We start from the raw sequence: 8,034 nt of genomic DNA on the forward strand, positions 1-8,034 counted from the left end.
TTGGGAGCTTTGACAGTCTGTTCCTTTGAATCCTGGTGTTGCTCTTTTCTCTTACCTGAAGTAACAAATTGTGTATGCCTGCTGCATATGTCTGTAGTGCATGCCTGGCTGTGACTGTGTGGGTCATTAAAATAGTTGCCTCAGAGGCACAGGAGTTGCAGAGGGAAACAGAATGTAGTAAGAACACATTCTGAAATAACCTTAATAATCTCTAGTTGCAACTAAACTTAGAGTTGAAAGTCTGCTTGCTTGGATTACTGTGGTGTTTCCAGATGTTTCCCTCTGCCATGATGGCTGTGACATCAGATCATAATTTTAGGCTAGGAATAATACACTTGAGAGTTAAAGGGGCGTCTTCCTCTGTAGACCGAAGAAGAGCAGAAAAGTAGGGACAAGAGGAAAGGAAAAACAGATTCAAGTAATCTTCATTTCTGACACTCTTGTGGGTCTCCTTCCCAATGTCCTTATAAACATTGGCATAAGGTGCACATTATGATAATGAGCTAGAGCCGTGATTTCGTGTGTGTGTGTGTGTGTGTGTGTGTGTGTGTGAGAGAGAGAGAGAGAGAGAGAGAGAGAGAGAGACAGAGAGAGACAGAGACAGAGAGAGAGCACATATGTGCTCTCTCTAATAGGAGCCAGATAGGTGATATAATGCAGATATTTGGGAAAATGTTGAGCGTAGCTAAGGCACAACACTGTGCTGGTAAATGGAGCACAAACACTCCATGTTTTGTGCTTGTAGTGTTTGTCAACTGCATTGTTTAGTGCTTGTTATTTTCAGAGAGTGTTAATGGTGGTTGTGGAGGTGAGACAAAAAGGAGGCCGAGGCAATAGAGGAAGGACAGACAGAAAAACCAGGACCTGTCAGCCTAGAGGGGCAGAAATGGCCTGGAGAAACTGATCATTCTACCAGACACTCAAAGTCAAGGCGAAGATGTTACAGTGCTCATAATCTTAAAGATGGAAGCACAAGACAGACTCCTCAAACTCCAGTGGTGAGTGGAGCATGTTGGCTTCAGTTGAGAGTACCCCTTCGCCCTTTACCTCGTAGTCATTTCTTAGATTTATCCCACCAATATCTAGATAACCAGACTGATAAGGAAAATGATTGATTTACACTCACGGCACATGGTCCCCTGACCATCCATATGGTTTTGGGTTTGTGGCAGCACAAGACATCACGGCTGGAGTATGTGGCAATGGGAGCCTCTTCACTTCATGGTCTGGAAAAGAGAGAAAGGGAGGACACTGCCATTAGGAATAAACATCCCAATATTGCCATAAAGGCCATGCCCCAATGAAATAACTTCTCACAAGGGCCCATCTCTTAAAGTTTCCACCACCTTCCAATAACTTCATGAGCTAGGGACCAAGTTTTTAACAGACAGATCTTTGGGGGACACCTGCACAATCCACAGCTGTTGTTTTCATTGCCACTGTCACCTCTATAGGGACAGTTCTGTTTTAGGCAATTACAGCTGTTGCAAAGGTGAGAGAATCTTCTCCCCTCCCGGAATGGAATGAGGTAAGTCTTTGGTATGTCAAGGTGGCATCTGTAGGGGTTTGAATGTGAATTTCCCTGCAGGCTCAGCGTTTGAACTTGGTCCCAGGTTGATGGCACTGTTTGGGTAGGCTTCAGTGGTGTGACCTTGTTGGAAGGAAGTATGAAGCTGGATTTTTCTCTGGGCTGTTAGACTTATTAATTATGAAAGCCCAGCCTTAGCTTAGGCTTGTCCCAGTAACTCATAACTTAAATGAACCTGTTTCTCTTCATCTACATTTTACCGTGTGGCTTTTACCCTTCTTTCACTCTGTATGTCTGACTCCCTCCTTGTCTCATTGGCTTTTCCCTCTCTCCTAGATTCATCTCCTACTTCTTCTTTCTCTGCCTGGATGTCCCACCTATACCTCCTGCCTAGCTATTGGCCGTTCAACTCTTTATTATTGATTTTTTATTGAGCTCTACATTTTTCTCTGCTCCCCTCCCTGCTTCTTCCCTCCCCTTCAACCATCTCTCAAGGTCCCTCTGCTCTCAATGTACTCAGGAGAGCTTGTCTTTTTCTACTTCCCATGTAGATTAGATCCATGTATGTCTCTCTTAGGGTCCTCGTTGTTTTGGTTCTCTGGGATTGTGATTTGTAGACTGTTTTTCTTTGTTTTATGTTTAAAAATCACTTATGAGTGAGTACATATTATACTTTTTTTGGGGGTCTGGGTTACCTCACTCAAAATGATGATTTCTAGATCCATCCATTTGCCTGCAAATTTCAAAATGTTATTATTTTTTCTGCTGTTTAGTACTCTATTGTGTAAATGTACCACATTTTCCTTATCTGTTCTTTGGTTGAGGGGCATTTAGGTTGTTTCCAGGTTCTTGCTATGACAAACAATATGCTATAGTTTAGCACATGTCCTTGTGGCACAGTTGGGCCTTCTTTGGATATATATCCAAAGGTGGTATTATTGGGTCTTGAAGAAGGCTGTTTCCTAATTTTCTGAGAAATTGCCACACTGACATCCAAAGCGACTTTACCAGCTTGCACTTCCACCAGCAATGCAGAAGTATTCCCTTTATCCCACAACCTTTCCAGCATAAGTTGTCATGAGTGTTTTTGATCTTGGGCATTCTTACAGGTGTAAGATGGAATCTCAGAGTTGTTTTGATTTGCATTTCTCTGATGACTAAGGATGTTGAGCATTTCCTGAAGTATCTTTCAGCCATTTTAGGTTCCTCTGTTGAGAATCCTCAGTTTAGGTCTGTATTCCATTTTTTAAAAAATTGGACTATTGTTCTTTTGATGACCAATTTCTTGAGTTCTTTGTATATTTTGGAGATCAGACCTCTGTCTGATGTGAGGTTGGTGAATATCTTTTCCCATTCTGTAGGCCGTCGTTTTGTCTTGTTGACTGTGTCCTTTGTTTTACAGAAGCTTTTCAGTTTCAGGAGGTCCCATTAATTAATTGTTTCTCTCAGTGTCTGTGCTGCTGGGGTTATATTTAGGAAGTGGTCTCCTGTGCCAATGCATTCAAGTGTTCTTCCCACTTTCTCTTCTGTAAGGTTCAGTGTGGCTGGCTTTACGTTGAGGTCTTTGATTCATTTGGACTTGAATTTTGTGTATGGTGATAGACATGGATCTATTTTCATTCTTCTACATGTTGATATCCAGTTATGCCAGCTCCATTTGTTAAATATGCTTTCTTTCTTCCATTTGATATTTTTTGCTCCTTTGTCAAAAATCAGGCATTTGAAAGTGTGTGGATTAATATCCAGGTTTTCTATTCAATTCCATTGGTCCTCCTGTCTGTTTTTATGCCAATATCAGGTTGTTTCCAGTTCTGTAGCTCTGTAGTTAAGTTTAAAGTCAGAGATTGTGATGCTTCCAGAAATTCTTTTATTGTACAGGACTGTTTTGGCTATTTTGGGTTTTTTTCTTTTCCATATGAAGTTGAGTACCGTTCTTTCGAGGTCTGTGAAAAATTTTGCTGAGATTTTAATGGGCATTGCATTGACTCTGTAGATTGCTTTTGGTAAGATTGCCATTTTTACCATGTTAATTCTGCCTACCAAAGAGCATGGGAGATCTTTCCACTTTCTGGTGTCTTCTTCAATTTCTTTCTTCAAAGATTTAAAGTTCTTGTCATACAAGTCTTCCACTTGTTTGGTTAGAGTTACTCCGAGATATTTTATGCTATTTGTGGCTATTGTGAAGGGTGATGTTTCTCTGATTTCTTCCCCAGCCCTTTTATCATCTGTGTACAGGAGGGTTACTGATTTTTTTTTGAGTTAATCTTGTATCCTGCTACATTATTGAAAGTGTTTATGAGTTGTAGAAGCTCCTTGGTGGAATTTTGGGGGTCGCTTATGTAAACTATCATATCATCTCAACTCTATTAAACCATTCTTCACAGAGTGTCCAGCTATCTCACAGTGGAGGTGTGTCATTGGAAGCTGGCTTTGTGAGTTTACAGTTTCACCGTTTCTATTTCACAAGGATAGAATAAAAGTCACTATGAATGCCTGCAGGAAAATGTCCCTGTGAAGCTCAGGAGACCACGTAGATTCAGGGGCTTCAGCACTCCCTATGGATACAAATCCATAAATCCAAGTACCAAAGAGAAAAGGGTGCTGAAGACTGTCATCTATAGGGACCACCTCCTAATGGAAGGATTCCAAGTTCCTGGGATCCCAGGTCTCTATAGATAGTGAAATTTCTTTTCCTGGGCATGCTTTCTGACTAAGGGAGAGACAGACTCACATGCCTGGGACAGTTCTGGTGGGGACTATTCTGGACACAGGGGAATGGTCTAGGTGACCTTCCAGGGGTCTCGTACCTAGTCTGTGATTCTGTAAGTAATGAGTTGACAGAAAATTGCATTCTGTATCCGGTCGACCATCTGCTGTTTCCCCAACACTGACTGATAAAGGCATGGCTATGTGGGGAGAAGGTGAGCTGTAATTAATTATCTATGGCATTGATGAATTTCTTGTAGGCTATTCCCCTGCTAATCCAGCAATATAGCTGCATCCATTCCCCCTCCCAGTGTTAATGGTCTATTTATGGACTCTGCTCCATAATTAAATGTTTCATTTGCAAGAAAATGATTCCTAGGAAAATGTAAGCTCTCTTTCTGTGCCTGCAATCAGCTTGTGCAGACATTACATAAGAGATCTGTCCATGTTGCTCGCTGCTTTTAGCTTTCTGGATAATCTAATGTATTATGTTTCCAGTGTATGTAAATTACTAAATGTAATATTCTTCAGTATGCCTGCTGACTGAAGCCAAATGTATTGTGGGCATAATTTTAATTATTTATACGCTATAAAAATGGAAGAAATCAGAATTACAGAAGCAAGGTTCTAAGAACCCCCTCTGGTTTTCTTTTGGGCAACAGTTTAATGAGATTAAAACTGTAATTGTTTTTCAACTCTTGCTTAATACTTGTTCTGGTCATCTTTTGTCGGCATGTAGTCATGCCCAAGAAGGCATTTAGTGCCAATCCAGAATGCCTGCCTTATTAGAAAAGAGCACACATTAGACAACAGAGTTCAAGATGGGGACGCTGCTGGGCAAGCTCAGGGCGCTTTTCTGAGTTCTGTCTTTTGTTCTTAATGCTCGTCCCAGGGAGACCCTGAGCATTTTCCTACGGAATCAAGAAGATTGTAGGTAGGCAGGCAAAGCCCTGAAGCAGAACTGGCAAAGAACAAAGGAGAGGCACATGTGTGTGTTCATGTGCATGCATGCGTGTGTGTGTGTGTGTGTGTGTGTGTGTGTGTGTGTGCACCTCAAGTACCGCAGCATGGAAACAGAGAAAGACCTAGCTAGTTATGTTAACTAGCTAGAAACATTGGAGGGCCGTTTGGATCAAGGTAACATGGATTTTGGGGATCTATCGGTTTGAGTCTACCGTCACAGAAATAGATGATGACCTTATCCTATTCTGACGTGGTATAAGGCATGGACTTTGGAAGCAAAGCCCTGCTTTCACTGGATCTCCGCATGCCAGACTTTTACACAGAGCCTTGGCTGTCTCATGTGTGAAGTGGGGCTTGCGCTGATGCTGCTGGCTTGGGATGTTATGGGGAAGGAAGGAAATGGCGCTGGTGCAGAGCAAAGTGAGTCACAAACTCAAGGGATGGTGGAAAGAGATCACTTGTTATCACCAAAGTCTGTTCTACACCCATAAGCTACACCAATAATTTGTTTTGTAACTGTTGGGAAGAAGAAATGTATTTCCAGTGTCAAGCTGGTTGCCTTGGGTGGCTAGCAGAACTTCTTTGATGTGGAAAAACTGTTCTTCCCTTCAGGACTACATAAAGGGATATTTGGATTGTATAAGGCAAGCTTCTTGGGCCAGTCTACACCTGTTCCTGTTAATAACTTATAGTAAAGAGCCAGCTTTAGCATACCAATGCTTCCTGGACTGTTACTTTTGTAAAACACAATACAATGTATTATTAAAGACATAAAATAAAGACTGGAAAGAGCAAGTCCCATGTTTTTTGTTATTTAGATTCAGTTACTATGAAAATTAGCATTTATATTTATCTCGTCATGGTCTGGGAACCAAAGTTTATGGACGGGCACTATGGTAGGACCCACTTTAAGGAACATGGCTGGAGGTTGGGAAAATTGAAACAAACAAACAAACAGAGAAAAATTGATTTCTAGAATAGAATTTGAGTTATCGTATGTGTTTGGCAGATGAACTGTTAAATTGATGTGAAGCTCAGAGAAGAAGGGATAAACTTAAATGACCTCGGGCCTAGGGAAAATGACCCTCAGTCAAAGCCTGAAGAGTCGACAGTACTGAAAAGAGGAGGCAATTGTAAGTTTTCGTCTGTTTCTGTTGTGTTGTATTCGTCCTTGAACCTTCAATGAAAGCTCTATCCTGTATGTATGAAATCTTGCCTGCATAGGGACCAAGAGGAAGTGTCTCGTCCTTCTCTTTGGGGAAGAACAGACAGCAGAAATGCAGCCACGGGTTCTTAGAGGTGAGTGGGGAGCAGAGGAACTTTCAGCCAGGACCTGGGCAGGATGACATCAGCCTTCTCTTCCAGAATGTGTGTAATGCTCATGTTTCTGTACGTATTTGTGTTCATGTGTGTGTGTGTGTTTCTGTGTGTGAACATGAGTACATGTGTGTGCACAAGTGTGTGTGTGTGTATGTGTGCATGCATATGTGTTTGTGCGTGTGCATGTATATGTATCTATGTCTGTGCCTGTATTTTGGCGGCAGGGAGGTGGTTCTGAATTTTTTTTTTGCAGTTTTTGTAGTTTTATTTAAACACAAATAAAACACACATGCAAGCCATCTACTCATTCTCTTCACTGCGTAGCCTGGCGTTGGGACTGGTGACTCTGATGGCCAGTTGTGCTGCTCTTTCTACGGTGGCTTTTCGGTTCTTGGAGGAAACATTGTGAGCAATCTCAGCACAGTAAGACTTGCTGCACATCAGCAGCACTTCCAGGTCCTTGACGTTGTGGACCAGAAACTTCCGGAAGCTGCTAGGCAGCATGCGCTTGGTTTTCTTGTTGCTCCTGTAACCAATGTTGGGCATCAGGATCTGGCCCTTGAATCTTCTCCGCACCCCATTGTCAATACCTCTGGGTTTCCGCCAGTTTCGCTTAATCTTGACATATCGATCTGACTGGTGCCGGATGAACTACTTGGTCCTGTTTTTGATGATCTTGGGCTTCACCAGAGGCCGGAGGGCAGCCATGATGCCGCAAAGGAGATGGCCGTGGTTCTGAATTTTCTATGCTGTGTAGGATAAGAGAGCTGGGGTTTGCTGTAGCCTCTGAGTTAAAGTCTCTTAGGCACCTTTTTCTCAAGCATCTCCTGTTTATTAAGTTCTGGTGAGGGAAAGTTGGGGCTTTTTTTCAGGGGGGGGGCATGTTTTTCTTTTGGAATTTGAGTTGTAAAAGTAAATTGGAATTAGGGTCGAGTGAGATGCTTGTCTTATTCCATAGCATCTATTTTCCATTTTAAATAATAATTATAAACTCTACTGCACTAGGCCTGACATTTTGCATTGGTCATCTCAGAGGTTTTTATATTCTGGCCTTCCTACTACTGTTATTGCCTTTAAAAATTTACTGCATCTGAGTCTCATGTCTTATCAACAACACAGCTATAAGCTACCACTTATAATGCGAATGTAAGTGTTAAAAAAGGTACATTTGGAAGACATACTCACTGATACAGTTTTAAGAGCACTAATATTGATAATGAGAATAGCATTAACAGCAGCTAACACTGGGAGTACATAGCACATACCAAACACCGAACTTGCTTCATACATATTAGTTCCCTTCATGCTGACAATAACCATGTAAATTATGTACTGTTTTCATCACCCCGTTTTGTAGATAAAGAATCTGAGGCTCACGGACATGAAGTTATTTGCCTGTGTCATACTTCCAGTGAATGACGAAGCCCTCTTTAAAAAAAGAGCTTTGTTTTATTCTTTTAAAAACTCTTTAGAATAATTTATTTTATATGCATTGGTGTAAAGATGTCGGATCCCCT

General features: G+C 41.6%; 1 pseudogene; it reads right to left on the bottom strand.

Moving 5' to 3' along the window:
• Positions 1 to 6,762: 6,762 nt before the first annotated feature.
• Positions 6,763 to 7,239, bottom strand: LOC125401200 (large ribosomal subunit protein eL32 pseudogene; annotated as a pseudogene).
• Positions 7,240 to 8,034: the final 795 nt, after the last annotated feature.

The sequence above is a fragment of the Myodes glareolus genome, chromosome 8 (genome assembly GCF_982192425.1).
Source record: "Myodes glareolus chromosome 8, mMyoGla1.1, whole genome shotgun sequence".
Taxonomy (NCBI): Eukaryota; Metazoa; Chordata; class Mammalia; order Rodentia; family Cricetidae; genus Myodes; species Myodes glareolus.